Source organism: Cryptomeria japonica, chromosome 8 (genome assembly GCF_030272615.1).
Source record: "Cryptomeria japonica chromosome 8, Sugi_1.0, whole genome shotgun sequence".
NCBI lineage: Eukaryota > Viridiplantae > Streptophyta > Pinopsida > Cupressales > Cupressaceae > Cryptomeria > Cryptomeria japonica.
The window spans coordinates 82,803,091-82,830,761 of record NC_081412.1 but is presented as its reverse complement, the minus strand read 5'-3'; positions in this window follow the sequence as shown (position 1 = coordinate 82,830,761).

Here is a 27,671-nt window from a genome sequence, read left to right as displayed (position 1 = left end):
AATGATGACAGTCCTAAGAGGAGATTTGGATATTGCAAATGAGCATAAAGACAAGTTTAAGACCAATTTTACAAAGCTTGATGAATTATTGAAGGATAAAAGGTGCAAAGGAGACACAAGAGGCCTTGGATTTGAGCATGGAGATATCATTGGTACTGTAAATGAGGATGATGCAACCGATCAGAAGAACAATCAAGAGAATCCACCTATCAATTGAAATCAGAGATCACTGGTAAGGTGACCCAATGCACATAAATTTAATGGTAGATTATTTGTTTTCAATAAGTTTAGTCATATGGCAAGTCAATACAAAAATAGAGAAAATAAACATAATAATGCAGTTCCCGGCCAGTGTTCCAATTGTAAAAAGTATGGTCATAGGACAACAAATTGTAGAATGAATGTGAAATGACATGCATGTGGAAATTTTGGACATATGGCTAATCAATGTAGGTCAAGGAATGATCAAGGATACATCAAGGCAATTCAGAAGAACAATGTCACTTGCTATGCATGCAACAAAATATGACACATTGCCAAATATTGCAGAAGCAAGAATACACCGAAAATAAATGACACATCCAATGAGAAGGTTAAACAAAATGTTGGTGATATCTGGAAAGAGCATGAGAAGAAATGGATTAGAAAATCAGAAGATTAACTGGCAGAGGCAAATACCATTGTTACTCAACCAACAGAGCAGAATGTTCCTACATCGACAGGAAACTCATCCAGTAACTAAGGCATTAGCCTTAGGGGGAGGCAAATTAATGACAGATCTTGCATTACCCTCGGTAGTGGTATGTAAGCTTGTTTCAGATCTTGGAGAACTCAGTCTGAAGGTTCACTGACACTAAGATAATAAATTTTGAATCTGATATGATATGCCAATGCATTAATATCAATGAGAAATTAGGGTTTCACAAAATAAAAGGGAAAAGTTGCTTCATTTTGATCACATATCATTCAGAGCGAAGCAGAGCGATTTTAAGCAATCAAAGGCGATTAAGAGCATTTTCTAGCAATTTCCAATGTTTTCTGAGCAAATTTTTCAAGGATTTTCATCAACATAGTTTGTGAGGTATTTTCTTGGTTCTTGAGCTATTTTTTTGCAATCACAATGGCTTTTGGTTTTGTTCTTGCTCTGATAGATGTGGCTACCTCTGTTATGGTGGATATTAAGGATCGTCGACATCCAAAACTCAAGAAATGCCCTCAGGTTGCAAAGATCAATGACTCAATTGGTGCATTTTCTAGGGTTCCTAACGAAGTTCTTTATGTTGAAGATGTTAGATCTTACATTCACTACACTCTGGAGGATTTGGGCTCATCTGAGATTAAAACCATGTATATGACCACTCTATTGAACAAGGATGGAATGATCAAACCATAATTTTAAATTATGAAGTATCAGGGTTTCACCGACATTTTGGAGATGCCCGAGTTTGAAGATGAGATGATCTGGTATGTGATGAGCTGAGTTCATGGGGAGTTGTTGTGGCTAGACCAGCCCTATAAAATCACCAAGGAGGTGATTCATGCTATCACCAGTTTACCCTAGGTCGGACAGACATTGGGCAAGAGGAAGATTTCAAACAATGAAGTGAACAAGTTAACCGGTGCCACCTTTGACAACTGGTTGATGAGGATCAGTACAATCAGAGATAAGGACGTGCAGCTTGCCAGCAAGGTCATCGGATATAAGGTAACTCAATCCAACTGGCTGAACTCTGTATCTAGTTCTTGCATCTACTGTGCACACAAGATGGTAAAGGAAAATGAGAGATATGATCTTTGTCAGTGGATGTGCGATGAATTGATTTTTAACCTAAGAAAGATTAAGGAAGAAAAGAAAGGTATATTCTGATATGGTAATCTCATTGTTTGTCTGATGTTTTTCTTTCTAAATGAGACACTGGGATCCGACAAGAGGCAATGGGCCTTTGATGTTCCGGCAGGCAAGAAAATTGAGGATGTCTTGAGGAATTTGGGACCCGACAAAGACTCCATTATGTGTGGTTATTTCAAAGCATTCCAGAAAGAAATGAAACTAAGAGAAAGGATACCAAAGCATATTGTTGACAAGTATTCTATTGAAATATGTTTTATGGTTAAAAAGGATCATACTTTAATGGAGGTGGTGCAACCTAGAACAATTTGGGTAATTGAAATGGGCTATGAGGTTGATGCACAGATCTTGGACCTTTATGCCAAGATGCTTATAGATACCCCAGTTGATGAGAAGGAGAAAAATTTTGGAACTGCAAAGCAGAAGGAATCAAAAGTGCAGATAGTATTTAGCCGAAAGAACAGGGAAGGCCAAATAAAGAAGGTTGGATAGGTTGTCCAAAAGATGTTCTTTGAGATTAAACAAATCATTGGATTAGCAGAGACATCTCCTTCGACAACAACAACTGGCAAGGGTGTGATGAAGAGGAAGAAACTAGAGACCTACATTACCCCTGTTGCATCCAGTTCTGAGACTGAAGAGGAGCCCCCAAGATTCCTAAAATAAACATGAGGATTCAGAGGAAGAAGGCTGAGGAAGGAAAACAACAGAAAGCAAAGGTCACCCCTCCAACAACCCCAAAGAAACCTTTGAAGGAGACGAAGCCTACAGAGAAGAGGGAACCGATAAAAGAGACTGCTCCCACTCCTAGTAAGAACAAGAAATCGGATTTAGATGTGGCTCTTGAATCTAGTAAAAGTGTTATGATTATCCCTGTTCATTTGGTTGTTGAATTAATTGATCAAATAACTAAGGATGGAATTTTGAGTAATATACAACATTATTATGTACTTATGGATGATAAGGAACAAAAGGAGATTGAGGAATCAATTTTGTTATACTTAGACATATATAAGAAAGTTTAAATTGAAATAGAGAAGCAAATACCAACATATTTATATACTAAGTTAGATGCTAGGATATTATCTGTTATTGAGGAAGATAAACATATAAGGGTTCAGGAATTGTTGACTGTTTGTGGTGATATCATTGAAGAGGAAATGCAACAGTGTCTTGAGTTTTCTAATAAAACAATTTTCTAGAGTAGACACAGGCATTTAAGTCTTATGGTGGGCAGAGTGAATGAAATAGTCAAGGAAAATCATGAGGCATGGGTAAAATTCTTTATTGATAAACTAGATTTCTTTACATCAGTGGATGTACCTCCTAAGTCTGACATTCCAGACATCCCGGTTGATGCTAAGGGTAAAACTATATTAGGTGAAAATCCATCGGTTTTGTGCAAGAAATTAATTGAGGACATTCCTTCGTCAGTCTCACATGTACAAGATGTGGAGATCAATAACCAGTAGATAATATTGAGGATAATTTTCCTCTGGTAATTGATGTTGATACAATTGAAATTCATGAGGTAGAGGCAACACAAATAACTCCACCAAGTGGTGAAGCCACTGGTGCTAAGGAGAAGGAACAAGAAAAGGAAGTAGAACAAAAAGAAGAGGAGAAAGAACAGGTTGAATAGACCGAAGTTAGGGTACCAACACCTCCGACACCATCACCGACTATTGGTCCCTCATTGTTGGCACTTGACTCATCTGGTCAAGAAGATTTTGGTCACTGTGAGAAAAAGAATATTGAGCAGCTGAGTAGTTTTGAATTAATGTTTGTTGTAGCTCAGAAATTGACGAAGGAAGGATCAAAGGATAAGCAGGTTATTGAGAAGGCAATTCCAATTTTGCAGCAGCTTACACCGAAATGCAAGATAGATTGGGTTGCATGTCCCTCCGGTAAGTTGAAAGGTTTGACTGAACATATTGCAAAGGAGTATAAAACTATTCAACAAGTGTTAAAAAAATAGTTGGTAGAAAGATATAATGTAGCTAGGAAGGTCACTTGTGATAATATGTCACATCAGATAAAGCTAAGCTGACAAAAGATATAACAAGGATTGATGAAGCTCTTCATCAATGTAGTCGAATATACTAGTCTTGCACTAACACAACAAAACTAACAACAGACCTAGATAATGAAATTAAGGTAGATAAGGACAAGTTGGAACAAATTGTGCTTAGTTTTGATGGTACTGAGTCATTGACCAATTTTGTTGATGCTTAAATTTTTCTTTTAGAGTCATAAATTTTAGTTCTGGAGTAGGACAAGGACACATTAATCTGACGCAATAGAGAATTAAGAGGTTTGGTCAGTCCCCGACTTAATACTTTATTTCTTCATAAGAGGGAGTGTATAGATCAGATGAGTAATCCCACATCGACAAACCTAACAGAAGTAGAATTACATGCATACATTCTTAATGGGTTGGTATCAACTTTGAGCACCTTAAAAACCGGCTGGGATACTTATTTGGAATTTTTGAAGGGTGCTTATCCGAATATTTTCAAGTACATCTAGATCGGTAATCACAATTTTGATTGCATTATTTCATTCATTATTATTTGCCCTAGCTTTGGCATTGTTGTCAAAGGGGGCAAGGTTGGATGTGAAAAATATTAAGGGACATAAGAAGTAATGTATAGCTTAGGGGGAGAAACCTTCTAAGATTAGTTTTGGGTAGGAATTGGTACATCACTTCAACAATCCATAATTCACATGAGTGTTTCCATCAATGCCAAAGGGGGAGATTGTTGGCAATTGACACTCATTCAGGCTAATGGTGTTGTCATTGATGGCAACACACATCATTTTGGGTTGATTACTTATTCTGTATTCATGGTTCTACAACTGGCATTCAGGGACACCGACAAATAAGGAACTAGTATTTGGAGGCCAACATAGAAGATTGATCCAGGAAATGTAACATCAAAGCGCCAATGGTCACGAAGATTAATGTTTATATTTTTGTTTAGGCCGACATGTAATTAACTTGTAATATGATTGTAAGCCAACATAAGGCATTTATGTTTATGTATGGAAAGGGTATATAAGTTAGTCTGGTTAGGTCATTTTAATACAGGTTATGTGATATTATGTGAGTGAGAGCTTGATCAACATCATACAAATGTAATGATCTATAGTCAGTCTTGGTTATTTGCAAAGAGGATTGGAAAGCGAACCAGGTTACGAGTAAGGGAGGAGGCAGCATTAGCTGGTACAGACAGTGCTTAAAATAGAACTCATTGAGCATACCATATGGACACTTAGAGTTCAAATTTTGTTTGTAATTCAGTATTTCATATCTATAGTCAATGAGGCTCCTTTATATTGAGCAGTGTGTCTTCCTGCATGTGCAGGCCCCTCATGTAATTTTTATTCATTTGGCCAGTGGATAGATATTGTGGGTTACCAATCCCACCATGGTTTTTCCTCTTTGAGGTTTTCCACGTAGAAATATTTGATATGGTGTTTATCTTGGTGGTTTCATTATTACTACTTGTTATTTAGTTTTATGTATACCAGTTACTGAGTTGTTTTATTAGTAGGGTTAAAATTATTCTCACTGGTAGAACACTGATTTACCCCCCCTCTTAGTGTTCTTGGATTCCAACAGATTCCAAATGTCGGATCATAAGGAGTATAGCCTTTCTCGGTGATATCCAAATCACCTTGCTAAGACATCTTAGATGAGTCTCCATCTAAAGCTTCCATACTCTATAATTTGTTCCTTCAAGTTTAGGGTTGTCCTTCTAGTAAGCAATTGAAGTTGAATGATTATTTTCCATAGGATCTTCTTGAAGTGGTTAAGCTTCTGTAGAGAGGACCAGGCTCTAATACCAATTGTTAGGATAACCGATGGACACTTGAGAGGGGGGGTGAATCAGTTGTCAACAGATTATGAAACTTTAAGAACATAAAACCTTTTATTGGGATGCATAAACAAACATAAATTATAAACCAAATACCATGCATCCACAACACATAACACCAAGATTTGTATGTGGAAAACTCACTAAAGGGAAAAAATATAGTGGGAAGCCCTACCCATAGTCAGATGATACTTCTACAGGAAGTATGTGATTAAAATAAGGGGCTTGCACATTTAGGAAGGCACACTACCTAGAGTGCACAACTCATCACAAAGGAGCCTCATTGACTACAGGAATCTCCAGACTACAATCTGGAAAGAAGAATGAACTGCAAGAATAACATCTCCTATGCCTGAGTACAATTTCAATTAAGCTCAATACCGGAGTTCTTACACCTCTTACACAAACCCAATTTGATCACCTATGATCGACCAAAACCTCTGCATACGATTACAACTTTATTTGCATACAGATAATCCCATAACCATCCATGACCATCCTATGATCTACAAAGAGATCTTACATCATATATATACAAACCCGAGACCTAAGCAATTAGGTTGGCCACCTAAAAGATAATACAATAAATCCATTACATAAACCCACAAACCGATCATAACCCAAGTTGGCCTAAGGCTAAACAACATTAACCAATCAATAAATTCAATCAGTAATGCATCGGGAGCATCCACCAACACGTTACATAAACTGGTCCATAACCTAACAAAATAGCACCAGACCTAAAATAGGTCACCATAAGCCAAAAGGAACACCACCAATCAACTAGAACACGAACATGATAACCATCAACATCCCGAGAACCTAGTAGAAGCTACACCAACACCACTTATCAAATCCATCAAAAGATCTTCAACAAAGCTTTGTCGGTAAAACTCTTACTGGTAACCAAAAGGCTTACAAGAACATATGATAGCTTCCAGATCACCAAATCCTGAACCAACTGAATGAGATACGCACATGAATAACATGAATGACTGAACCAAACCATTTCCACCAATTGGAACAAACCAGAGATCAATCTCCTAATCAACATCACAAGCCAATCACTCTATTGAAACTCGATAGACAACCAAACAAGCTAGTGTTGACAGCAATGACAAACATCAATGAAACACATAATCAATTCCTCTTATTTGCCAACAGATTCAATATGATGCCCTAGACATTGACTGATAGATTATGATGCGAGGATGCCCCCTCGGGAGATCAATTGAGAGAATTGATGATTGGATTGTTTAGATTTTTGCGTAATTGATTCCCTAATAAAACTTATTTGATTCGTGCAACTTTGGTTGATGAAAGTGTCAGTTATTTGATTACTTTGATGTTTTGTTTGAATTGATGATTGATAGAGTTTGATTGACCTCATGATCGATGAGGGTCAATGATATAAACTCAAGATTTGATGATGTGATATGATGATTTTGATTGACTTCATGATTGACGAGAGTCACTGATGTAATCTCAAGATTTGATGGACTAGATGCGTGACCTCTTGATGAATGAGAATCACTGATGGGTGCTCAAAGAGATTGATGGAAATCTCTAGTGATCAGATAGGATATCAGATCAATTAATGAAAGCGATTGATTGGATAAAGAACTGACATTTTGTTGATATCCCATTGCAAGAAGATTTAGATGTGTTGATGTTGGTGCATTTGGGGGAGTAGCATGAGATTTGTTTAGGTTGACAATATTTAGAGAAAGTTTTGGTCATCATCCTAGTTGATATTGATATGAGAGATTGATCATTGATTTGATTTTGTATACACCATTGATGAGACATTGATGATTCCTGCGATATATTTTTGTGATGTAACTCTGACATTTTCGTAATATCATTGTACATTGGACCTTGATTATTTTTAATGATATGATATGCAATCGATTCTATTCGCTCTATATGATTTATGAGATTATGGATGCATTCTACTTGCTATATGATTATGGACACTAGATGATGGATGTATGCTTCTTATATGATGATGCAAGATGATGCTATATGTACTATGTGATTCATGTGCAATGAAATGTTTCCTATTTGTATGATGCTTTTATGATTTTATCTATGTACATTGATATGAGATGGATGCAATGCAATGAAATGATGATGCCACTTCACATGATTGATATTTATGCAATGAATGATTGATTTTAAATGAATGATTGAATGATCTATATGAATGATGTCTTATTATGCAATGCTTACATGTGATGAAATGAACTAATTTATCATGCAGGATGAATGAATTGATTATTTTTGTTAATGTCCAATGTAATCAATCACTTAGTAAGAGAGATAACACCTATTGAAACGTTTGGCCTTGGAAAAGATGAGCTTTTGTGATCCCATGAAAAATGAAATGCAATTTACCTTAAATATGCAAATGCAAATGAAATGAAAAGCTATGATCAGATTAGTCACTTGGTCATTGCTTTTTGTCTTCATTGAGCCTTTAAAATGGGAGAAGTGAGTGAAACTATCGATGGTATAATTGAACCATGATAACCTGATCGCTACTTTCCTGGGTTATTATATTGCAATTTAGCACAAGCATCGAGGTATAATTGAACCAATATGACCTGAGTGTTACTTGTGTAAAACAGGCGGTATTAACCATTTCTATATGCAAATCTGAAATGTCTTTGATGATACTCCGATGATCATGTCCTGAGACAAATTTGCACATATTAACGATTAATTTACAAATAGTAGACAAGAAAATATCATGTTCCTTCCTTGTTCCTCTAGTCAAAGACATCTTGGAGTCACTCAGAAATCATGATAGCAAAAATCAAGATATAAAAGTTGAACCATTGTTGATAAAGTGTTAAAACCGTTAGTCAAAAGATATCATCCATTGATATGTGTTTGTTAGGCTTGGACTGATAGTTGATAATTGATGGTAGATAATTTGATCTTGTGTTAAACGTTGGATGTGTCTCGGTTTTCGCTTGACAAGTGTTGCCTAGTTGTTGTTCTACTTGTTTGATTAAGCCCAAGGAAATTTTGTCCCTAGCTAGGTTCAAGATTTTGCCTCCAGTCTAGAAACAAACTTTATGAAGGTAAATACAATGATCCAAACCATGGTGAGAAATCACCTGCGATGTCTGCATATGTACAAAGGCTTTATTATGGATATGAATAGTGTTGATGAAGATGAATGCAAGTGGAAGGATGCCTGAACTAATAGATGGAAGAGCTAGTTGGCAGATAGCGTATATTGCCAGGTTTTTCCCATCTAATTTTTATTGCACTTTTTCTCATATTTGATTTTTTTTCATTTTCACTATTTTCGATGTTTTTGTATTTTCTACTTTTTCACTTTTTTTTTGTATTTTTCTGCTCTTTCACTTTTTTGGATTTTTTGCTTTTTCACTTTTCTTTGGATTTTCTGCTTTTAGACATAATTTTTTTTTAGATGCATGCTACTAATGGGTTTCTCGAGTTGATCTTTGTTTGGCATTGATAGTTGATACGCTTCTGACCTAAATGTTGTTGTGACCACAAACAAACCCAACCAATTTGGTTCAAACTTCCCTTTCTTTTCTTGATGTAACTGGTTGCGTGGATTTTCCTTTAGCACTAGTTCTCCAACTTGAAATGCTCTTGGTTTGACCTTGTGATTATAACTTTGGCACATTCTTTGTTGATACACCTTCAAATGATCAAAGGCATTTTGTTGTTGTTCATGGATCAATTCTAGCTCTTGTAGTCTGGATACTCGTTGTTCTTCATCTGGAATAAGGCCTTTTAATGATACTCGTAGAGAAGGTATCTCTACTTCTATTGGCAGTACTATTTTTGATCCATAGACAAGAGAGAAAGGTGTGGCTCTTGTAGGAGTTCAGATACTAGTATGATAGGCCCATAGAGAAGGGTTTAATTGAATATGCCAATCTCTGCTAGCATCATTCATTGTCTTTTTGAGGATTTTCAAAATTGTTGTTTGATGCTTCTGCTTGTCCATGCCCTTGTGGATAGTAGGGTGTGGAGATTCTATGTTGGATCTGAAATTTCTCACAAAGCTCTTATACATCCTAGCTCTTGAACGGTCACCCATTATTAGTGATAATGGTCATGGGTATGCCATAGTGACATATGATGTAGTTGAAGATAAATGCAACAATTTTTTTCCCTATGATATTTGTGAGAGGTACTGCCTCAATCCATTTAAAAAAAATATTCTATAGCTACAAGAATAAATTTGTGACCATTGGATGAAGGAGGATTTATCTTTCCTACTAGATCAAGACCCCATTGGAAAAAGGCCAAGAGGTTGCCAAAGCATGAAGCTCTTGCGTGGGTACGTGAATTAAATTTCCATGGATTTGACATTGTTTGCATGTTTTAGCTATCTGAAAAGAATCTCGTTCCATAGTTGGCCAATAATAGCCCAAGTGTATGAGTTTTTTTGAAAGGGTAAGACCACTTGAATGAGTGCAACAAATGTTGTTATGGACCTCATTTAAGGCCTTCTTATATTCTTCTTGCTCGAGACATCTTAAGAGAATACCGTCCAAACCTCATTTAAAAAGGGTATCTACGACAAGAGTATAATGGGAAGATTGGCGAATGAAATTTCGCTTTTGGTTCTTTGACAAGTCGGGAGGGAGGGTGTTATCTTTCAGGTATGTATAAATTTGGCCATAACAAGAGGAATCATGCCCAATAAGGTGATAGATAATTTGGGAATCAGGACATTTATGGGCAAGGTAAAACAACTCTTCCACCAAGAATTCATAACGCTCTTGATTTTCTTATGTCTGAAGTAGATAAGCAAGTGTTTCCATGACGTCTACTACTTTGTTGTCATTTCTTGGAATCTTCTCAAAAGTGATTTCTATAAAATACTTCTTAAAATGATCTACCATCTTTTTATAAGGAATTAGTTTGCCATCCTTTGTTTTATAATCATCATTAATTCGATTGATGACGAGCTGAGAGTCTCTAAAAACCTGTAACTGTGTGATGTTCCATTCTACGACCATTTTGATTCCTGTGACCAAAGGTTCATATTCTGTTGTATTGTTTGTGCATGAAAAACTCAATTTATATGCCTTTAGAATTGTGTGACCTTGTGGTGTGATGAATAAAATGCCTGCTCCTGATCCATGCTGGGTATATGAACCATCAAAGTACAATTGACATGCCTATTTGGTGACTGTGAGGATATTAGCATATAGAAATTTAATGTTTAAAGGATGATCATCTTGAAGTGGTGCCTCTGCTAGCTAGTCTGCAATAACTTGTCCCTTGATAGCTTTAATTTCCACATATTCAATATTGAATTCACTCAGGATCATGACCCATTTTGCTAATCTTCCTATTAATGTTGCCTTATCAAGCAAATACTTTAATGGGTCTATTTTAACAATGAGTTTGATTGAGTGAGAGAGTAGATAGTGTCGCAACTTTTGAGAAGCGAATAATACTGCTAAGTGTTCTTTTTATGTTGGTGAATAATTGAGCTCATATCCCACTAATGTTCTACTGATTTAGTAAATAGCACGTTCTTTTCCTTCATTATCTTGTTGTGCGAGCAAAACTCCTAATGATACTTATGTGGCTGATACATATAATAACAATGACTTTCCTTGAATTGGTGACATTAGGACTAGTGGTTGCATGAGATATTCCTTGGTTTTGTTGAATGCTTCTTCACATTGATTGTCCCATTTTAAATGAACATTCTTGTGCAATAGATGTGTAAATGGTTGACATTTATCTGTCAATTGAGCAATAAATCTTCTAATTGACTGCAGTCATCCTTGAAGTGATCTTAGTTGAATGATATTTTTGGGAGATGTCATTTCCATGATTTCTTTAACTTTAGCCAGATCTACTTCTATACCTCTAGTTGAAATAATGTATCCCAATAGCTTACCTGACATGACACCAAAGGCACATTTTTGGGGATTGAGCCTTAGCTTGTATTGTTCTAACTGGTCAAAGATCTTTTTGATTATTTCTAAATGTTCTTCTCTATTGTATGATTTTGCCAATATGTCATCCACATAGTCTTCCATGAATGTATGCATCATGTCATGGAATATTGTTGTCATGGCTCTTTGATATGTAGCACCTGCATTCTTTAGTCCAAATGGCATGACGTTCTAGTAGAAAGTACCCCATGGACATGTGAAAGTTGTCTTTTCTTGATCTTCTGGAGTTATTTTAATCTGACTAAATCCTAAGAAACAGTCCATTAGGGAAAACATGGAATGTCCAGCATTTAAATCGACAATGATGTCAATATTAGGCAAAGGAAAGTCATCCTTTGGACATGCATTATTGAGATCTTTGAAGTCTATGAAAACTCTGATACTTTTATCCAGTTTAGAAATGAAAACTATGTTTGATACCCATTGAGGATATGCCACCAGTCTGATGAATCCCATGTCCAGTAATTTCTTCAGTTCTGCTTTGACAAGGAGAGCTATATGAGGATGCATCTTTCTCAATTTGTGTTTTACTGGTTTAGCTCCTAGAGCGACATTTAGGTGATGCATTATAAGATCTGGATCCAACCCTGGCATTTCTGCATATGACTAGGTGAAATTGATTTGTCATCTTTTGAAAAATTCTAGATATTTCTTCTTTTCTTTTTCTGATAAAGAGGTTGTGGGATGTAGAATCTTTGGTTGATTTTTTGTTCTGATGTTGACTACCTCTATTGGTTCAATCAATATAGATGATCTCTCTTGATAATATTCAGGTAAGGAGTCAAATCTCCCATCTTCTGGTGCCTCAAGGAGATTTTCACCATTAGATGCCTCCTTTATTTTTACTTTTCCTTGGTCTAATGTTTCCAATAAATGGTTTTCAACATTAGACCTGATATTTTTTTCTTTATTTTTACTTTTGCGACTGGGAGATTTGACACCCACTTGACAAGAAGATGCGTTAACAAAATCCTTGGTGGAAGTTGTGGTGGGCTCAATTGTATTGAGGTATAAGGAAATAGCGTTGTCATTAGGAAATGTATCAATTCCAGTATGTCCTTCATTATCCCAGTCAATAAGTTTAGGATGTATTAAAGGTAAGGGATCCTTCAGTTGAGATGTTTCAAAGGCATTAAGGCTCATGATAGAAATGTTAAAGTCTTCAATATGTATTTCAATTTCTAGGATGATACTCTCGTCAGAATGACCTCTCACAAGTAGTTCCTGATTTTCCTCGATTAAATCTAAGTTGGTTGAATGTGATTATAATTCAAGTGATATAGTTCCTAACATTTGTCCTGCATACGCATGAACTACTTCCACAACCACATCTTCATAGCAGGTTTCTTTAGCTGATTGCTTAGAATGATAGGAATCCCATTCCCATTCATTGGAATTTGTGTCACTGGCAACTTGCAATCTGTAGATTTGTTCATATAGCTTTTGGCAACTTCTTCTGGGTTGATATTCAGTTCTATTGGTCTTGCTATTAGTTCTACTTGCTTTATACCAGCTTCTTGTCTATTTTGATTAGAAGTTGACTTTGCTTGGGAATTGTCTTTATTTTGTCTTTCTTGCTGATTAGAAGCTCTTTCTTTTTGTGATCTTATGTTTGCTTGTTCTTGTTGTTTGGTAGATGCTTCTTTTCTTTCTATTGCAAGTTTCTCTTGTCTTTTTTCATGTTCATATTTTTGTTGCCTAGAAGATGTTTCTTCTTGTGGAGTAACTTGTCCATACCCTAAGCTTGATTTGTCTATAGCCTATTGAGTATGAGATTGTATGGGTTCTAAGATAGCTTCTTTTCTTTTTCCTATATGACCTATTTCAGTGTATCCCATTTTTTGAAGGATGTTAATTCCTTTTCCATATTTTTCTATAGGTATTCTAACATTTTTTATTTTTTGTTGAACTTCTTCATCCTTATATAGCCATTGTAGCACATCTTTGTCCTTTGTTTCCTCAGATAATGTCCTAGCACTAACAAATTCTCCATCAAATATTGGAAGAGGTTTTATAACTGATTTTTGTTTTAAGTTTGATGGTTTACCATAAGATTTAGGAGAAAGTGGTAACTGTGACAGTGAGTATTCTTTGTTCCCTTGATATCTTAGCTGTATCTATTTTTCAAAACTTGACAAGATTGGGGACAATGATTTTTCCTTGGATTATGCTTGAATATGATGCCTCTCTCTTATGTCAAACAATGACCTCTTGTGCCCATTTCAAATTACTAGAATATCGAAATGGATTCTGTAGACGTATAAAAATGACCATATTCCTAAATGAATATTTTATATTCATTTCCCTATTTAATTAAATCCAATTTAATTAAATTACCCGCATTCTTCTATTTAATTAAGTAAATTACTCAATTAAATTCACTCATTTAATGAATAAATCATTTTATTCAATTAAATCCCCTCTATCCACTTTTAATTAAATTCAAAATTTAATTAAATAGTTATCCTAAATTGAATAAATCTAATTTATTTAATCTCCCCAAATTGAAACCAAATTGAATTAAATTAACTTTATTTCAATTAAATCCTATTATCCCTCCATCCACTTGCAAAATCCTACATCTTCCACTTGCTTCTTAAACCCTATTCCTAACCCCCCTTTTAGACTCTTCTAATCACTTCTAATTATCCTAACCCATCTTCTAAACTTTGTCACATCCCTAAGAAAGGGGAGGTCACTTCTCAAAACCTTAAAGTCTTTGATAACCATTAAAGGCTTCAAGTCTTCAACCACTTAATTTTCCAAAGTCTCCCAAACCATTAATGGTTAATTCAACCCTCTTACATGGTTAGAGACTTTTTGCCTAACTTAACCTTCATCCAACCCAAGGGTCTCATCAAGCCTTTAATGCTTTGACCATGATTATCTCTTAATCATTTGCACAAGGGTTTATCCTTGGATTAGCTCTTAATCCAATGGGTAAGCCTAACTTAAGCTTAACCCTTACCCTCTAGATAACCATAAGGTCTTCTCAGCCATTTAATGTCTCCAACCCCTTCTCTCAACCCAACCCTATGTTGACATTTATCACCATTTCATTGGTGCAAATTGCAAACATGGATTCCCAACTTTCAAACTCAACCCTTAATTGAATCTTTCAATCTTGGCCATCCATTGCCCTATTTTTGCTATAAATAGAGCTCTTATCCCTCCATTTTCATCAATCCAAGTTTGTAGTACCATACTTATGCTCAAATACATTCAATCTTTCATATACCATTTATGCTCATCATTTAGCCTCTCTTTTATATAGGAATTAGTCTAAATATGCATGTTTAGAATAATTTCTTTATCATTTAGCTAAATCATAGACTAATATATCATGTTAGGATAGTATTTATACTAATCTTGTCATCTTATAATCTAGTTTATTGCATTTTAAGATCATGCATAGCTTAGGATGCATCTCATATTAAATCTACAAAAAGCATCCCTCGTTCTTACATTTGCCATCCCTAAACCATTTTGCTCAGTGATCTGAGAGAAAAAACATTGGTTTGAGGGACCGTGTAAGATAGAGAACCATGGAACCAACCTTGGGAAGCTGAGTGATACTTCATTACTCCATAGCTTGCACCAAGAAGTCTTGTGGGTGTGTGAGCAAAGCTCCATAGAACTCCATTTTTCACATTTTGTGTTCTATCGACCCGCTTTTCCCGCATACATTTCTGGCACCCACTGTGGGGCACAACCCCATATATCTAATCGGTTTTAAAATATATCCACTTTTGTAGGCACGCGGGAAAAATGAATTAGTGCATGAAGTTAACTGTTTAGCGCATCCGGTTAACAGCCTAGCGCATTTGGTTTACTGTTCAGCACGTGGAGTCCATCATCTAGCATGTGAAGTCCATATATTAGCACATAGGATTACTATTTTTCCTGTAGGTCTCGGTGTGGGAGAAAAACAGAGCAGCGATTTCGACACATAGAGTAGCGTATCCCAAAAATAGTGTAACGCGTTGAAACCTTCTTTTAGCGCATCGCTGTTATATTGTAGCGTGTACAGTTTATTCTGTAGCACATCAAAGACAGAAAAGAAAAAGAAAAAAAAAACAACTAATTTGTACCAGAAACTAAAATTTAGACTTGTGGAAGTCCATGGAATTCACCTTTTTGCTAACAAATTGACTGGTTTTCTGCAGGTTACTGACAGTTGACTGCAGATTCTGGATCCATTTTATTTAAGCTAGAGTTAAAGTAGTTTAAATTTTTACTAACTTTTCTAAGTTAGACAAAAGTTCAAATTTCTTTCTTTTCTTGTTTAAATAAAATTGAACTCACTTTTATTTTGGGCAAGTAAAATGAACAACAAATCAAAATCTTTTCTTGCTTTCCTATGAGAAAATTTCTCAATTTGGGCTCTAAAAAGAACAACACAAAATTTTCTTTTTCGCAAAAATTGAGCTTAAAAAGAACCTCACCATCCTTTGGTGCATAAAAGGATCCACTTTCATTTTTGCAAAGGAAAGAACCTCACCTCAAAATTTTTGTTACAATTAAGGAGGGAAGTGATTCCCCTTTTGTTTACTGATTTTTATTTGTTGACCAAATTGAACCTTTTGCTTTGTTGACACGATTATTTCCTTAGATTAAATAATCATTGCTTTGAGGAAGTAAAATTAACACCATGCTTTTCTTGGAGCAACATCTCCCAGTAGAGATTAGAAAATCACTGAATTGAAGGTTTAAAAAGAAGTTGTGATTGCCTTGAATCGAAAGAGGAAGGTATATGCTCTCCCCTTAACTGGGTGATCCAAAAAACTAGACCTCTCTTAAAAAGCTTTCTTTCCTTCAAAAGCATTTTACATCCTTTAGTAGGCCTGCCTTCCCGAGGAGTTGAAATCAACTCTTAAAGCCGTTTATGGCCGGTGTGAAGGGAACGACCTAAGTGGGGAATGACTTTGATGCCAAGTATTCCAACCCACTATAATCAAAAGTGAAAAGTGATGAAAGTCCTTTTCAATGGTTGCGTGCAGCGATTAGCCTTCCCCCAGTATCCCCAAGATACGTAAAGCCTTTGTTCTAAAGGTTGGGAAGCCTCCTGAGGGATTTTATCACTGATGGCCGAACAGGAAGCCTGATTACGAACCATAGAAATAGAAGCTTTGAACTGAGTCAGTAACCAGACATTTATAACATCATAGTGCAAGGGTGGGGAAGAATGATAACTACTCAACTGTGAAGTGATTCACTTTGAGTTAATTTCTAGCAAAAGGCAAAAAAATGGGTGCCCTCTAGGGGGTGACACGGCTGTTTGAGCTAACGAAGTATCAAGACTAGTGGGCTATGATGTTATTTATGACCTTTGAATAAAGAGTCTTTCTGAAGTGTATTATTCATATCCAAACCTGTTAAAACATTGAGGATTTGAACACATCCTCGCAGAACATACACTTTTTGTTAGATTAGGCAAAATGGTTGTACTTTTTGTGTCATACTTGCATTTACTACTTCAAAAAATCATCCATCAAACCTGAAAAATTCACAACAGAACTCCAAAATTTACAAAAAACCAACCAAAGGAAAAATCAGGGCAGTTTAGTGCATAAGAGCAACTTCTTAGCATGTGAGGTACTTTTGTTAGCGCATTCAACCATCAAGTTAGCGCATCGGTTCCAAACAATAGCGTTTTATCCCAAAATCAAACTAGTGTTGAAACATTTAGCGCATCAGAAAAATAGTCTAGCGTGTGGAAGCATCAGCTTAGCACGTGGAAACCAAACATTAGCGCATCCGGTTCACAAGTTAGCGCGTCACAGGCCCAGGTTAGCACATGACTTTTTAAACAGGCAGAAAACAATTTTTTTGAACAGTCAAAATTTTAGTGCATGTCTGGGGGCAGCCTAGCGCGTGTGGTCATTGTTTTAGCGCGCAGAGTAATTTTAGTAGTGCATTTCGTCTCTATTTTAGCGCGTGATCAAAAACATATAGACAGAGGGCAAAACAGTGAGGAATTTTAAAAATTTTGAAAACATTTTCAAAAGCCTCTCATTATCAACAACACTTTTCATCAAAGCAGAGTAGCGAAAACAAACCGTTAAAACTATTTCTTGAGCTAAATTTGTGTCAAAACAAATGTTGTAAAAATCTTAAACTGATCGCACGATAAAACATATCTATCTTATCATAATTCAGAAACCTCATCATCAGTATCAACAGAATCCTTTACCATCTTACGGATTTCATCTCAAGAACAGTTGTTTAAAATTTTCAAGTTGTCAAATCAAGTCTCCATATCGGGAGGCTTTTATCCATATCATTTGACACACTTTGTCATGAAGGGGCATCTAAACCTTCACTTTGATAGAGTAAAATTTGAAATTTTCCAAAAAAGATCAACCGAATCCAAACAAATCAAAGAAAACCATTGATCACTCATGCATGACTAATCCCCATATTCTGAGAAGAAAGAACCTTTATCGTAACATCACGTTGAAGAAACAACAACCTAATTTTTCCAAGTTCATCAAGAGAAATAAGTTTTTATACATCAATCGTCAACTCTTCAAATCTCATCAGGTATTCCTTCATCACGTCAAACATTATATCCAAAACAAATCCAACAAATTTGACAAAGAGCCCTTAAAAACAAAAGCCTACTGTCAAAAGTCTGCTTTTAATCAAATCATAAACCACGGAGGAAAAATCAATCCGGAATTCTCGCTCGACGAGTGTATCACTTATAACACATCTCAACCAGAAACACGCACCCTTGAGCAACATATCAACGAGGATTTTGTCCCCGTCGTCACTGAAAGTTTCTACTAAAATGTCTGTTACTCGTTCTCAAAGAAACCAACAAAGCGAGACACACGCAGAGTCTAGTATGAATCGAAGGTTGTCAAATCCTTTTGAAGTTCCACACTTAGAAGAGACTGAAATTTCTAAAGCGCTTCTTTGAGAATGTCAGGAAAACCCTTCATTCCAAAAACTTGTAGAAAGGCTTATGGAAAATGACAAAGAAAAGTATCTGCTCATGCTCACAAGTAAAGGCGTCAAACTTCCTGAAGATTTAGACACAAACATCTTTATAACTGGATCTCGACAATATGCATATCAAGAACAACAAAGAGAAGAGGAAACTCGTAACCTTGAACAACACATTCCAGAACAACATATACCAGAAATGTGTATACCCAAGCTAGAAACTCCAGAGTAAAATATACCATTTAACACACCTTTTCAGCTGAGAACTAATACAAGGGAAGAACTCTTCCCTCGACAAGACAATATACCTTTGGCTACCCTTACTCAACAAATGCAAATGTTACAAAGACAAATACATGACATGCAACAAGGGACAACAGTGTGGTACTCTTTAAACGAAATCTATCCTTATCCATTTGACAGAAGATTGAACATGGTGCCTTTTCCTCCAAACTTAGACGTTCCCAAATTTGATAAATATGATGGGAAAAGTGATCCCCGAGATCATGTTCGAGAATTTTGCACAATGAGTCTTGAATTTGCTCATGATGACACCTATCTGATGAGGTTATTCCCAAGAAGCCTGGGAGGGCAAACAATGGAATGGTTATCCAAAATTACACCACCTGTTAGATCATTTGATGAATTGGTTAACAAATTCATAACCCAATATTCCTATAACATCCAAAATGCCATAACCATGCTAGATGTTTGTAACACCAAACAAAATAACAATGAAACATTCATGATGTTCCTTCAACGCTGGCGACATATGGTATCAAGATATCCTCGAGATATTCTTGAAAAGGAGAAAATGGAAATCTTCATTGACAATTTGAATGGTGAAATGAGTTACAGGCTAAAACTTCAATGCATACCATCTTTCGCTAAATTAATTGAAAATGGCATTCAAGTAGAGGAAGCATGTGTCAAAAAGGGAACACTCAAATTCTACAAGGAACAAACTCATCAAACTACAATAACCAGAACAACAACAACCTAGACAAATCTTGATTTTGGACTCGAAACAAAAACGAAGGCAACAATGACTCACATGATCCCAAATCTAAGCAACCAGTGCTTGCATTATCCAGAAATCCTCAAACTATGAAGAATCCTAAAAATACTAATGCCAACACATATGCACCAAACACTGATCAAGGACAACTCAACACAAACAACACCAATGATACTCAAAGCAAAAACATGAATCCAGGACCTAACAACAATTCACGCAACAACACGAACAATTTCCAAAAGCATATCTTCACACCACTAAGGCGATCACTAGAATCAGCATTCAGAGAACTTTTGACAAACAAGATTCTTTCTTTGCCTCCAATCAGCAACTATGAACCCCAAATCAAACCACCTTGGTGGAATGATTCACACTATTGTGATTTCCATTGTAACAAGGGTCATCGGACGAACGATTGCATGAGATTGAAACACATGGTACAAGATATGATTGATCGAGGTGACTTAACGGTAGATGGTCTCAAAACAAATGGTGATCATGGAGCCTTTAAAAATCCTCTCCCAAATTACAACAAAGATGGAGCTTCAACCTCGGATGATACACGCGGAGCTCGTATCAACCATATCTACAACAACACCATAAATCACATAGCAGCTAAAGATCATCAAGTAAATGTCATCACCATCCGAGATCAGCGTGATCATGAATCAGTCAATGTAACAACCCAAACTCAGAAATATGTCTTAAAAGGACATACGTGACCTACAACTACCACACCAAAAATCCAATATGACTTGGTTAGCCAACTACGCAAAACTCCAGCTCAAATATCTATACTAGAATTGCTAAAACTATCACCGAAGCACAAAGACATATTGGAATAAGCGCTATTGGAAACCAATGTACCTCAAAATCTGGATACAGATAGATTTCAAGCCATGGTCGCCCATATGACAAGACCTCATAACCTCACCTTCTCAGAGCATGACAATGCTTCCTTGAGTCATCTGCATAACACTCCTCTCCATATCGAAGTCATTGTTTGCAAACACTGAGTAAAATGAGTCTTAATAGATGGAGGAGCCGAACTTAATATATGTACTTTAAAACTTATCTGTGCATTAGGCTTCTCAGAAGAGTCTATTAATCCCTGCAAGAAGATTACCATAAAGGCATATGATGATGAAGAAAGGTCATCTAAAGGAACTGTGATGTTACCCATTCAAGTGGGACCAGTGCAAAAGGATACTATGTGTCAGGTCTTAGACATAGATCTCACCTACAATATTTTGTTAGGGCGACCCTGGATACATGAAATGCAAGAGTTCCTTCTACGTATCACCAGTGTGTCAAATTTCCTTATGACGAACAAGAAATCTCCATATCTACTAATCACAATCCATTTCAACATTGCAACACAATGGGGGCAACCCAAGACAGTTTGGTTCCTCATAATAGAGAAAAGTAGCGATCTTCAACATCCGATCTACAAACAACAAAGCCCAACTCATTATTTGGAGATTTCAAGCAGAAAATGCAAATCAAAGACCAAGGCATGGGAGAATACTCTTTGGAGCCCTTATGTTTGGCCAAATTGCCAACATCACCTAGATCTCATGGATTGCCTACTACATCAACACATCTGGCCACTCAGCACATCACCAAATTTGATGGTACCTTCATCTAATTGGGCACTCTAGCACATGAATCAGAAGACAAGGATATTCTTAGTTGGTTATACAAAGATGAGGAAGAAGATAATAGAGCAGCTGCTCTGGACATTGTTCTACCAACACACCTATATGGAAAAGGATACTTAATCATGCAGCAAATGGGATATGATGGTAAAGGACCTATTGGGAAACGCAAAGGAGTCACTGAACCCATAGATCTTCCTTCACAGCCCAGTAGAAACAAAGCAGGATTGGGTTGTAAGCTCACTTTCCTATTAAAAAAGCCGTCTAGCATAACTACAAAACCTCAATGGAAAGTAAAGAAGAAGTACAAAGAAGAATCCTGGCAGGAAGCACTCTCTGAATCAGCAGAAACAATCTGCAAGGCACGGGAACGTCAAGATCAGAAGTTACATCAAGAAAAACTTCTAAGCCACAAAAGGGCCATATCTGTAGTAGTAGCTCATGTTCAGAATCCACTATTTCAAGAACCAATAAAATCATCTCCGGATACCTTTATTTCTCCCCAAGGAGGCACAGTCTATGAACAAATACAAAAAGTAGAAGCCGGATCTGACACAGAATCAAAATATGTTCAATAGGGGAGAGAGAATTAAGGAAATTGCTTATTATTTCATCTTCTTTCTCTAAGGGATGCTTATGGGTAAGACCAAATTTAGGATAAGGGTAAGCATTTACCATTAATTCATCATCTCTAGTGGGAATTTTGTTGGAAAAGGAAAGGCCATCACTAGGAAATGTAGGGATAATGTCATCTTCTTGCACAAAAGGATCCTCATGAAGGGAGTGTTTTTTAGGGGACACAAAGGCATCAAGGGCATCATTCAACAAAGCATGATCATATCTATTAAAAGGTTTATCTTTTGATTCAAAAGGAGATATCTCTTCATAGAGGGGATCATTGAAAACAACAATGTTACTAGATTTAGTGGAAGAGCTGATAGGAATGTACCCTTGAGAGGAATCATTCGACTTATCTTTCTCATCACAACGAAATGGCATAGTAACAATGTTTATGAGTTTTTGGTAAAATGAAGGTTTGGTATATTTAGGTTTCAAAAATTCATCTAAAGCTTCATCTAACTCATAATCATCACAAATATGAACATCTTGCAAATAAAAATCTGACATTTTGAAATTGCATAAAATTTTAAACACACAATGCAAAGAAACACACCTTTTTTTTTTTTTTTCTTTTTTTCTTTTTAATGAAAATGAAATGAAAACACACTAAATCTAGATCTAGATCTAACAAATGCAATGCAAGAGGAAGCAATGATAGATTCACGTCGGGTTCACCAAAATGTGTGGGAGAAAAAGTGACACTAAGCAAACATGCCCTAATCTCACTTTCAACCACACACTTGTGGAATACGAAAGAGCTTAGAGGTATCACAAAATTGGCTACTTCTTCTTGTGAAAGAGAGAACCATGGGCTACCTATTAGGATTTCTATTCCTTTGTTGTAATTGAAAGATAAAATGATGCAAGTTCAATTCCTAACCCCCAAAGTGCAAGTATGAACTACTAACAAGATTGCAGAATTGAACTTAAACAATGGAAAGCTGTAAACACAAGGACAAGACAAGAATGTAAATGCGTACCTGGAGTTAAAATCTGACTGAAAATGTTCGGGACAGGGGCGCGGGCACCACTGTCCTGATTCTACCCCTGAAACTGCTCCGGAAACTGCTGTTTTGCAAAGTTGTCAAAAATGCTGAAAACTGCTGTCAGAAGGACTAGGGCGCCCAGCGCCCCTGTCCCAGGGACCAGGGCGCCCAACGCCCCTATCCTGGCAGGACCAGGGCGCCCCACGCCCCTATCCTGGTCTTTTGCTCTGAGATTTGGTGTGAAGTTCGGTCTCCGTCTGCTTCTTCTGGATCTGTAACCTGCGGCGTCGTCCGAGTCCCGAAACCTGCACTTATATCTGAAAAGGGTATGGGCGGCTATATAGGGTTTTGCCTTAGTCAAACCCCCGCTTCGATGATTTCCACCTCCACGAATAGCCAAGTTGTATTGTAAAATGTATTGTGTGTGCAGACTTAGTGTGTGTGCAAGGTCCTTAAATGCAAGAAAGCAAACTAGAGCAACCTAGAAAGTAAACCCTAATTGCTTGTAAATGATAATGTAAATGCTCTAAATCAAGATGCAAAGTGATCTAAAGCATGAATAAAGGATATATTGAAGCTTATGCAAAGACATGAAAACAACATGAAATCATACCCAACCCTCAAGGGAGGAGTACAAGCCAATCTTCAGTCGGTAATCTCCTATTGTTCTTCAATGTCTCCCAAGCCCTAAATGGATGAATGAAATTGATAAATGCTTGATAGAAGGATGTTGAATGTTGTTGAAGTCTTCAAAGATCTTCTCTTTCACTGCATAGAAGGTCCTCAAAAGCCAAAATTCTGATCTTTTCAAATGAAGAAAGAGAGCTCTTATATATGAAACCCTAGGTCTTAATTTCAACTTTTGGCCGACCTAGAGATTGAATATCCCGCCAATTTCTTGGGGTTAAGCTTTATTTTATGATTGGATCGCGCTCCTAAAATTTCAGGAAAAATGTCCGGGACCATGTGCACTCTGGGCGCCATGGTCCTGACAACTTTTCACCAAATTTTCAGGGCCGTCGGATATGATGATTTTAGAGAGAATCCCAAAGTTACAGCTGATTTCGAGATGTTTTGACCCCCGAAATCAAGCCCCCGAGTTCAAAATAGGACCTAATTAGGGTTTTTGATTAAATGATGTATTGGAAGAATAAAATGAAAGGGGCACACTTTAATGAAAGGGCCCAACTTTATGATGTGGGAGATGATGAAATAGGACCTTAGACCTAATTAATTTAATTAATTAAGCGCTAAGGGGAAATGCAATGCAAAATGCAAAATGCGCCAAGGCAGGTGCTAAACTAGGTGTGAAATTGTACCACCCTAGCAAGTGCGTACAATTTACGACGCTACATTTAGCCCCCACTTTAGCCGTCATATGAACACTACGTGCATATGCAAGCTAAAGTACAGAAAAGTAAACATTATTTGAAAAAGGATATATCTGTAAGTCTGTCAAATGAAGCCCCCAGCGGTATCTGTAGTACATAGTTAGGAACTGCACCCTACAAAACACACGTTAGATCACAAAATCACCTAATGCTTACTAAGGAAGGTGATGAAAATTCGAGGGTAGCTATATGCCCCCCCCTGTTTCGGCTTGCAAATTTTAGTGAGTTGAAACAGGGTATCATGTTTACCACTCCGAATTGTTAAAGAAAATTGATGACAAATGCTCACAAGAAGATTTGATATGAGATCAAAAACTAATGGAGAATCATTTGGTAAGAAAGAGGACTAAATCTCAATTCCAACACAACAAAGAGTGTGAGGATTTGAGAGTTCTCTAACACAAGATGAAGGATGTAAATGGAAACAAAATGCAAAGAGAAGAAAAGAAAGGAAAAAATCATGAATACACACATTGATGATCCATGAGAAGAATAGTGAGAGAGAAAAACACGGACTTCTCGCCCCTAGATCTTGTCTAGGTGATCCATGTGAAAAAGGACATGGAAAACTAACCCCTAGAGTTTGTCTAGGTGATCCATGTAAGGGAGGAGAGTGAGAAAGTCTAGCCTTATGCCGCTAGTTCCACTCAACCTCATGCATGTGTGTGTAAGGGAGGTTAGAAGCACCTCATAGGAGTCTATGCCCGAGTATGCTACAACCTGTATATGTATAGTACAAAAGCGTGACATCTTGCTCTAAGAGTCTGTGCTCTAGTTCCGAGAATGACCCATTGCTCAAAGAGTGTAAGTTTTATGTCATAAGAAAAGTAGAACAAGGATACCTACCTTCATCACACAAGAAGATACCCCAAAAATGCAACAATGTCATAGATCCAAGCAAGAGAGTTCTGCACTCCTTAAGCAAGGATAAGATAGTTGAAAAGGGATATCTTGTAGTATGTGTAAAGGAGATCCTTAGAGGAGAAGAGATATTTGTACAAAAGACACCTATCCCTGAGAGAAATTGTCTTAGACAAATATAACATCTTCTAGAATAAGACAAAGAGGAGAATAAGAATGCAATACTTCCTTCTTTTGCGAGGTGAAAGTGATTCTTAATGAAGGATGACGCTCTTTTTAACCCAATTAGGAGAGTGAATTCGCTATGGATGTATTTTACCAAGTGCAAAAGAGGTTGTAGTCAAGGACTTACACCTCTTGTAAGAGAGAACCCTTGAACAAACAACAACAAATGCGTACAAGGCATAACATCAAGTAATAAAGTCCACACCATCCACAAAATAGGAAAAAGTGGATCCTTAGATAAAAATAATGAAAGATCATTGCCTCCCAAGGATAAGGACAATGAGAAGGACTTACACAATCTTCTAGGGAGAGATTTGGACATAAGCAAAAGAAGAGATGTATGAAATCATTCTTGTCCCCATAGGAACAAGAAAATTAGGCTATTATGTTGCTTCAAAAAATATGATTGCACTTGAAATTGTACCATCATGAATGACAATGAGCCCCCAGTAAATGAGCTACCAATGTCACATAATGATGAGCAACATAATAGCCATTAATGTTATTTAAAGACATGATAGACTAAATGAGGTATTTGAATATGACATGTTAAATGCTCAACTATAAGTGAGATCAAGAACATGTATAAAATGATAAAGATTGAAGAAGAAAAGTCACATGAAATCTTAGAAGAGGGATGAGTGTAATTTATTAGAGCCTTATCCCTAGAGGAAAGGACTTTATGATGAATAGGAGATAAAGATTCATAAGTGGATTTAGAAATTTGAGGGGATTCATAAAGAGATTTGTTCATTGCCAAGATTTCCTTATGAGGGGAATGAGAGTTGATAGAAGTAGAAGATGATTTAGTTGAAGTGAGATCATCATCACTACTAAATATAGCATTCACATTGAGAGATGGTCTTTTAGATGCTTTGGTACATTTGCAGGGATTATAGCCGAGTCCAAAGGCATAATTGTGAAAATTAGTCTCTAGAGGAACTTTTATCCCTTGTTCATGAGCGCCACAACCATTTCCATGATACCCATGCTTAGCAAAAATTCGAAAACCACGACCATAACGATCAGCCATTTCAGGAAGAGAAGGTGGTTTTTCATAAGACAAAGAATCAAACTCTTCATAATTAGAGGTGTGAGGAGAAGAAGTTTGAGAAGCGGCCACAAAATTATTGCTCATAGGTTCAGGTAAGATTGATTGATTTTTAGTTTCTTCCTTCTTTTTAACTTTAAACTCTCTAGGAGGAACCCTATACTCACCTACAAAGGTGGGATTAAAGTCAAGAGATCCCCAATCGTCATCTGCGAGAACCTTCTCAGGATCAAAAGCCTTTTTATGCGTATATTCAAGTTGAGAAGAGTCTTCTTCAGGAACTTCAGACTCATCCAAAGAATTTTGATTATCAGAGGGTGACGATTCGTCCATAGGTATCTTGTTTAAAGAGTCACCATTAGAAGAGGAAGATTTAGAAGAACTCCCTTTGGAAGTAGATGTTTGCAAACAAGCCTGAAGATTAGTATCACCTATCAAGGTATATGTCTTATTGTTATAAATAAATTTAACTTGTCTATGCAATGTAGAGGGGACAGCTTGCATACTGTGAATCCAAGGTCTCCCTAATAACAAGTTGTATGTTAGATTTCCCGACATAACATGGATAGGAGTGGGCAAAGTAACAGGTCCCACTATGATGGGTAAGGTGATAATACCTAATGAAGTCTTAGCCACATTATCAAAGCCTCGAATGGGATGAGATTCAGGCTCAATAAGGGATGTATACACATTCATCTTATGCAATAGATTAATGCTACACACATTAAGGCCAGAACCATTATCTATCAGTGTTCATCTTATAGTAGTGTCATTTATGATAACCACAATCATCAAGGGATCATATTGATGTTGAATTTCACTAGTAGGCAACTCATCTTGGGTAAACACAATTTGAGCTTTAGGATTCATCACAGAGTTAACTAAAGATGTTATATTACTAGATGTATTCGGTGGAGGAACATTCAAATCTTTCAAGGCATCTTGTAACATTCCATGATGAGTGGAAGAAGTTTGGATCAAATCGCAAAGGGATATCTTAGCAGGGGTAGCTTTAAGTTGTTCTATGAGATCATATTCCTTACCAAGAACTTGTGAAATACGTGGAGCTTGGGGAAGAATAGGTTGGGAAGGAGGAAGTGAACTTGGGATAACTGGAGGAGGATTAGGTTGCCTATTGTTTCTAGTATTATAAGTATGGGCAACCGCATGATAACTCTCTCTAGTCAATTGCTTAGCATACTCATAAGGG